Genomic DNA, 8,326 nt, shown 5'->3' with positions numbered 1-8,326 from the left:
TAGTACGGGCACAGCAGTTATACCCGGCTACTCATGAAATTTAGGGGAATACATTATACGCCTCGCATGGCCTGAACTGAGGACCAGGACAATCCCAGACCGAAGGTAAAGTTTCAATCAGATTTTTAAAGGCCTCGCTCACAGAAACTACAAAACCTCCCAAATCACGATGTTCCCTTCACACATTTAGAGGTCCTGTACTCCCCGGGGTCTGTGCCCAGGAAATGTGCCACACAAAGACTCTTTGCTTCTGGAACCTGGGCTGTGTCTGCCGTTACATTTGAACGGTGATAACGGAAATACTGGTGTCCCCTCTGCTCTCCCAAGTCCCACTGGGTTGAAGCATCTGCTCCATTCTGCTGTATGAATTTCTCACTCCTAGAGGACATTTCTTACCCAGCTGATGAATTCCTGACAAAAGAGCAATGGTGTGCTCATCCCTTAGCTCTGTCCCCTTACCCCCCACCCTCCATCTCAGTCACACACAGACAGTCTCAGTAACACACAGAGGAAGTCTCAGTCACATGCAGAGGAAGTGTCTCAGTCACATGCAGAGAGAGTCAGTCACACGAAGGAGTACCAGTCACACACAAAGAGAGTCTCAGTCACACACAGAGACAGTCTCAGTCACAAACAGATGGTGTCTCAGTCACATGCAGAGGAAGTGTCTCAGTCACATGCAGTGAGAGTCACAGTCACACGCAGGAGTACCAGTCACACACAAAGAGAGTCTCAGTCACACACAGAGACAGTCTCAGTCACAAACAGATGGTGTCTCAGTCACATGCAGAGGAAGTGTCTCAGTCACACACAGGAGTACCAGTCACACACAGACAATCTCAGTCACAAACAGACTCAGTCACATGCAGAGGAAGTCTCAGTCACATACAGATGGAGTCTCAGTCACATACAGGGAGAGTCTCAGTCACATGCAGAGGAAGTCAGTCACACTCAGATAGAGTGTTTTGGTCACACACAGAGCCTTCAATGTTACCTTCTATGTTCCTTCACCAAAAGCTAAGGTTCAAGTGAAAATTAATTTGTGGTCTGCCAGGGTTTTTTTTTTGGTTTTTTTTGCATGGTGTTTCCACTACAGTCTCATGCAGCTCGAGTGATTTCCAGGCAGGGCGGTAGGGTCTGTCCATGATAGATGAATGGTTTTTGCCCCTAGGGCGGAAATCACTTAGCAATGTAATAGAAATCAAAGCAAGCAAGGCGACTGCATCTCCAGATAGCCTCCGCCACAGTGGCTACACAGAGCAGCCACAGAGCGAAAGGAAGCGCTGGCCGTCTGAACACCTTCCAGAGGACACAGGTGATCACCTGTGTTCCCCCAACCTGAAAAAAGTATGTTTTAGAAGTGGAACAAGCCTTCAGATACCGTTGGGTATTCCAGAGATAAGGGAGATGAGGCAAAGATAAGGAATAAAATTAAGTATAAAAATATTTAATGGGCCAGATGTTTGGACGGATAAGGACCAAAATTTCTGCAGGCTCTCTGAAACTGGCAGCAGGCTGATGAGATCCATCAGAAGCGTGATTTTTATCTGCATCCTCAGCGAGGGTATCCTTCACCAATGGGATGCCAGTTGTATCACAGCATTGAAGTAGTTTTCCTTGGAGGCAAGACGATTTAAGAAAAGCACTTTGCAAGATGTTTATCGCTTGTGGTGCTTTTATTTTAATCCGTAGGGAAATACCACTTTCATTAAATGCTCAGTTGAGGTATTTAAGTGAAATCTCTCTCATTTGTAGTACCGTCAGCCACTGTGTTCCCCGATGGCACCTACAGTTGTTGGTTATTCAGACATGCATGATCCAATGGGGATTTTTATGAATTATAGACTTAAAAAAATTTTTTTAAAGACAATTTAAAAGAATTCCATCCTGTATATGCCCACAGTAAAAGCACAAATTCCAAATCTTCAGGATATAATTAATTTCTACTGAAAACCTCCACTGCGAAATCATAGACTAACACAAACCCACTGCTCAAATGATTAATACACCGATTCTATAATTCTGAGTGCCAGACCGCACAGCATAATTACTAATGACAGTCTGATTATTTTGCGGGTTCATCAGTAGCCAGTACCGATTCTGCTTCAGATTTAGAGGGTTGAACGACACAGGTTGCATCATGTCCGTATTACACTTCTCATTCCTTCACCTTCTGAAGACAAGGTCAAACACACATTTCTACTGCTGAATGAGTAGCAGGGCAGAAGAGAAAGGTCAGGTTTGTTGCTGCTCCCCATTTGTTCTGTGAATTTTGCGGCATTTATGTTAAATGAGAAAAGGTTTTTTTCTCCACCAATGTCAAGAAATTCTCGGGCTCTGAGTGCAATGTGTCTGCCAATTTGGCAGAGCACGCTTTCCAGAGCCTTCTACAAATATTCCAGCTATAAGGTGCAGAATAAAGTCTCATAACAGAAGCTTAACCTTGACTTATCACATGTCATTGAAATACCTCTCCCGCTGATTTTTCTGTTAAACCTCCATCTAAACGGTTCAAAAAATGTAAACCTCTCCTCGATTGCCTCTCCATGGCATTCAGAGCATTTACGACTCTTTCCTAGCCCCTTCTGAGTGTACACAATAATGAACCGCTAACACAGCCTCTGCTCCATTCATTCTTCTCTCCTTCTAGCATTCAAAACGTTTAAACCTCAGTTGCTCTCTTGCTGTGCAAGTCAGCCCAAGAGTGGCTGCTCCCACAGGCCAGAAATGAAGGACTATAAAATAGAATGAAGAACATCACACACCCCTTTGAAGTGCAGGATTTTGGAATGTTTTTCTAAGTCAGTGTTCCAGAACTCCACTGCTTTCAATTCCAGTAGTGACTGTGACATCTGCATTAGAATGTTCAGTGAAGAACATTCCAATCACAGATTTGTGATTTAGCACCTTAAAGGGTTAAACTTCCCTACTGTTTGCACCTAGGTGTTCTGATCAATTTAATTCAGAACTCCTACTCACACCACGGTGTTCCAAATGTTTAAATTTCCTTCCTACTGTCACCTTAATGTTTCTTATAAATTTTTTTCAATAATTTTGAAAACATATTAAACCTCTCTCCTAGTGTCATTACTGGGTGTCAGCTGGTTTTGTCAGTTAGATTCACAGGGGAGATCATGTGCGAGAATTTGAATTCTCTTTTGCATCTGACTCGCCTCAGAGTTATTTCACAGTTAAACAGATTTTTATCCTCAGAGGACCGGAGTATTAATTTAAAAATGAAGTTAAGACAAGTCATATCTCTGAAAACCAATAAAGAGATTCCACAGCGAGTCGCACGACAGGGAATCGACTGCTTTGGTCTTAATTGGATCTGATGCTGCCCCAATTACAGCCCACTCAACAGAAGGGCCAGGAACACTAAACGCTCACAGAGCAGGCAAGCAGCGGAGGCCCAGTGCATCCACACAAAGAATAATCACACTCGGAGCCCCCAGCTCAACTGCTAAGCTGATGGAGGCTCTGGGTTTCTCCTCATTGGGTAGACAGAGGAGAGCAGCAGTCTTTCACACAGCCTCTGCCTATCTCTACCTGGCATGAATGGCCAGATAATCTCTACTTAAAAAGGAGAACAAGAGAGGAGCGAGAGACAGAAGATTTAGTTGGATGAATTAAAGAGAGGAGTTGAAGTGTGCGTCGGTGTTCCCCCCCCATATCAGTTTCAGTAATGAACCTTTGAATTTTTTGCGGCGCATTAATTCGATTTCACATCAAAGGCGGGGAGTGTTTTCTGTTGCTGCGCACACGGAGGAGTTATGGGTAATGGCTCCCGCAGGTGTGCGGGGCTCTGAACTCGAGCGTCTGAGACGCTCTCAGAGCCCTCTGAATAAGTCCACCCTGCGAGCTGACGGAGTTTCTTTACCACCCTCCGTCTCTCGCTCTCTTTCATCCCGTTCTCTTTTCTTCTGTCCTGCCCCTCTCTGCTCTGTGAGCCCTGAATAATGCCGTTGCCTCTGCTGTCTCCTTCAGAACAGGAGCAAAGGTCAGGGTTCAGGGGTCAGCGCAGAGAAATGCCGCCCACCCACCCACCCCCCCAACACTCTTTTGACCAATCAGCACACAAGCAGACGAGCAACAATGGCCGCAGAAAGTTTGTCCCAACTTACAGCAACCTGAGCAAGCATCACTTACCACGTGCCAACCATAACTATTACCTGTTGATAGATTTCAATCAAAAAGGTACACACATACACCTATAGTCCAATCATTACAGTATTATATTATACTAAAGTCTGGGCACTACACTGTTATATTACACTTAAGACAGATCACTATGGTATTATATTACACCACAGAAGGATCACTAGTGTTATCTCTCACAAGGTCAGATCACTACAATATCATATCACACTGCAGACTGATCACTACAGTATTATATTACACTACGGACTGATCACTACAGTATTATATTACACTACAGTCTGATCACTACAGTATTATATTACCCTACAGTCTAATCACTACAGTATTATATTACACTACAGACTGATCACTACAGTATTATATTACACTGCAGTCTGATTACTACAGTATTATATTACACTACAGTCTGATTACTACAGTATTATATTACACTACAGACTGATCACTACAGTATTATATTACACTACAGTCAGATCACTACAGGGTTATACTTTATTCAGTTTATTCCCTCGTTATACATGTTGTTATGGTCTCATGCACGCTGGCACTGTGCTGTAAACAGACTTTCAATTTCCGAGCCAAACAAAGGCAATTGGATTATATAAATCATGACTTAACCTCTCTAATGTAATTAATACAAGCCCAAATGGTATGCCATGTCATTAGGAAACAAGGCACTGGAAATTAGAGAGTGTCTTTCTGCACTGAAAATTGAAATAGATTTTTCCTTTAATCTTGTTAGCAATTAAATGCGTGACATTTTCTAGAAGATTTATTTTGTGTTCATATAAAAAGTCATATTGAAATTATTATCTCTGAGCTATATCCTGTGAAGCAGTCACAATTTCTTTCTTTCTTTTGCCTGCTGCTCTCATTGTGAATTTATGAAAATTGATTGCAGGGCCCAAATTTAATATCTGTATTCTCAAAACTAAAAACCAACTTTAGTGACATTTAGTGGAGCCCAATTATGTTACTTAATTCTGAGAAAAACCGCAGTGGCTATTACTAACTGTCATGAGCAACAGAAACATCTGCCCATCAAGAAACAGTCACCAACTCACTAAGAAAACACAAACGTGATCCAAGTCCCGTCCTACAAATAACTGGCCATCTGGCGGTTAGACCATCTTGCTCAAATTTAATAATCTAATAATCTAATAAACCACACTACTCCAAACACTAGAATGTTCTGTGCACCATAACAAACACTGTGCTACAGTACTTGTCCGTGACTATCCACAGAGATTTCATTTACAGAGCGGCCATCAAAACATTGTGGGGGACGCTGCATCATTCCAGCATTGAGGTTTGCTATTGGCCCTCCTTGCCATGTCCACCCACGGCATCTTTCACTCCTAATTGGACACCCATCAATATCACACTGCCCACTGCAGCCTAACCTCTCTTAATTGGACAGCCATCATTGCATTGCAGGGAAAGGTCCCTCTGGTACGCCTCCATCTACAAGTCTGTCATAGAAATGACCCCATTTCACTTGCCTGGCTTGTTAAATCATTCAGCATCCTATTACAACATCAGATCCTCTGCGGTTATGAACTTGCTCTAACTCAGATCACACAAAGAAAACAGGGAAAACATCCATTAGGACTGCAGCCATTCATTGGAATGACCTTCAAAATGACCTCCTACATAACCTTGGCCCCTTTCAAAAATGAAATAAATCTTAAATGCAATTCTTGCACCAAGTACCTGTTCCACTCAAAAAGTAGTTCGTCAAGCAATGTACACCAGGGCTGCCAAACCATGTTCCTGGAGATCTACAGTCCTGTAGGTTTTCACTCCAACACTAACCTGACACACCTGATTCTACTAATTAGCAGCTCAACGAGATCTTTAGCAGTCGAGTCAGGTGTGCTTCGGTAGGGTTGGAGTGAAAACCTACACCAACAGCGGATCTCCAGGAACAGGGTTGGGGAAGCCCTGGCCTAGCGACAGGTGTGGGGAGCGAACACACGGAACGGCACGCGCTTTGAATCTCGGACGGCAGGACGTCCACGTCTCGCTACACACCGACCACCCGCCCGGCCCCTCCCGCACGCGCTGTCTGCATAAGCTGAACGCGGGCTGCCCCCTCACCATGCGTGAGCTTCACGCGCCGAGGGGCAGGCAGTCGGACGTCACATGACCCACAGGAGCCCGCAGGAGACCGCCTGCCTGTCAGAGCTCCCTGGGCTGCTGCGGAGGTGGGCGCCAACACACACGCAAAAACGGGCATTCCAAAAATGGAGGGAAAAAATAGGAGGTCAAATCTTTTCTTTTTTTTTTTTTTTAAGTAATAAAACAAGGCATTTAATTTACTTATAACGCTTGATGGTACAATTATGATGTTAATTTCCCAATCATGTACTCATTTATTTTTAAAAACTTGATTTGAAATAACCTCCATGTTAAATTAAGTGATTAATAAAAAAATATGCAATAATTCAATCAGATTCCCCTCAGCCTTATTTGAATGGCACTTATGAGCATGAGCGTCTTCAGTGCGTCAGAATAGGCCAGGCCTTTAAGAGCCAAAACTAATCTTGTTACTCTTCTCTCCACTTTTCAACAGCTTGTATAGCCTTTTCTTTATAATGTAATGACCAAAATTCAATGCAGTCAAAGGCATTGTACAATGTTAGCATGCCCATGTGAAACTCAGCTTCATTAATTCTGCCACTTACCTGTATTAAATTGCTTTAACTGCCTCAACACAATATTATAAATTGAATTAAAAATTAACTGTTTTGACGCACATTCTTAAGTTCGAATCTAAAGTCAGAAACTTACCATACACTTAACCGCCAACGCGATGAACTTCATGAACGGCGGTATAGATCACATGACATTTCCACATTCAGCAGATGCTCTCATCCAGAGCACCGTACACAGATAACATCTTTACATGCAACACAAACAGCTTGATATTTGGCTGGATCAATTAAAGTTAAGCACCTTGCTCAAGTATAGACGTGGTGCCCCAGCAAGAATTCCAACCTGCAACCCTTGAAGCCCAGCTCCCTAACTGCTGTGCTACCTGCCAGCCAAAAAATCATTTATATTCTGGGAACAGAGCAACTTACAGACATTATGATGTAGGAAGTTGCAGTTTTTAGGGGTTTTTTTTTTTTCATAATCTGGCAAATTACTGATGGAATTCTGGTCCTTACTCAGGGGCAGTGCTTCAAGCCAATGACTCCATTGCTACAAGACCATTTCCTAAACCATTGATCTACACACTATTCTACACAACAAAAAAAGCACATATAATTATAATTGTGATATATAGTTCTCAAATTGTCTGCCCATTTTAAGTTTGTATTAAAAAAAACGAGTATTATTAAATTACCTATATAATAATTGGTTACCTACTGTCACACCAATCCCACCCACTCTGGCACAATGAACACTGCTGCTGAAGGGCATGCAATTCTCCACTTCTCTCAGCTGCAAGGCCCATGCAACAGGCCAGGACACGCAGTACTGCAGGAGAACTAGGATCCGAACCAGAATGAGAATCTGACGGATGACGACCCTTCTCTGGTGGCTGCCCGGTGCATCATTAAGCCGCACCGAATTTAAACGCATTCTACCCCCAGGATGGATGAAGCCAACTGTGTCCCGGCCCCCGTCCCCCCCCCCAGACTCCCAGTGATAATAGCCTAACCCAGACTTGAACCTGCGTTGTCTAGTCGATTGAGCACAGCCTGTGTTCACTGTGAAAGGCGCTCAAAGCGCTTTTTAAAAATGCAAAGCGTGTTCATTTGTCTTGTTCCGTAATTCCCTGGATGAGTGCAATACCCTTATGTGCTGCTTGTGCTCCGACTTGTTTTCACTCTTCAGAAATTTCCGCTGACAAATGATGTCATAAGAGTCCGGGAGCCACAGAGGGTATTCCGCTTCACGAGGAGCGGCAGAATCATTTCCAGAATAATTTTCCACTAAGTTTATTTTCAGTTTTCCAAACAGCGGGGCAGTCCTGAATTTAAACAATATTTTCAATCCCGTTTGTGAGCTGTACCTGTTGGCATATATGAGTAAGTATTTTTTTTGTATATCAATGCTGAAAACGAATTTAAGACTTAAAATGTACATATATCTGGACATTTGTAAAAAAATATTTTGTCCAGTAAAAACTTTGTCAAATAAAACTTTAATATTT

The sequence above is a fragment of the Anguilla rostrata genome, chromosome 15 (assembly GCF_018555375.3).
Source record: "Anguilla rostrata isolate EN2019 chromosome 15, ASM1855537v3, whole genome shotgun sequence".
NCBI lineage: Eukaryota > Metazoa > Chordata > Actinopteri > Anguilliformes > Anguillidae > Anguilla > Anguilla rostrata.
The sequence above is the reverse complement of the archived record's forward strand: the minus strand, read 5'-3'. Positions refer to the sequence as shown.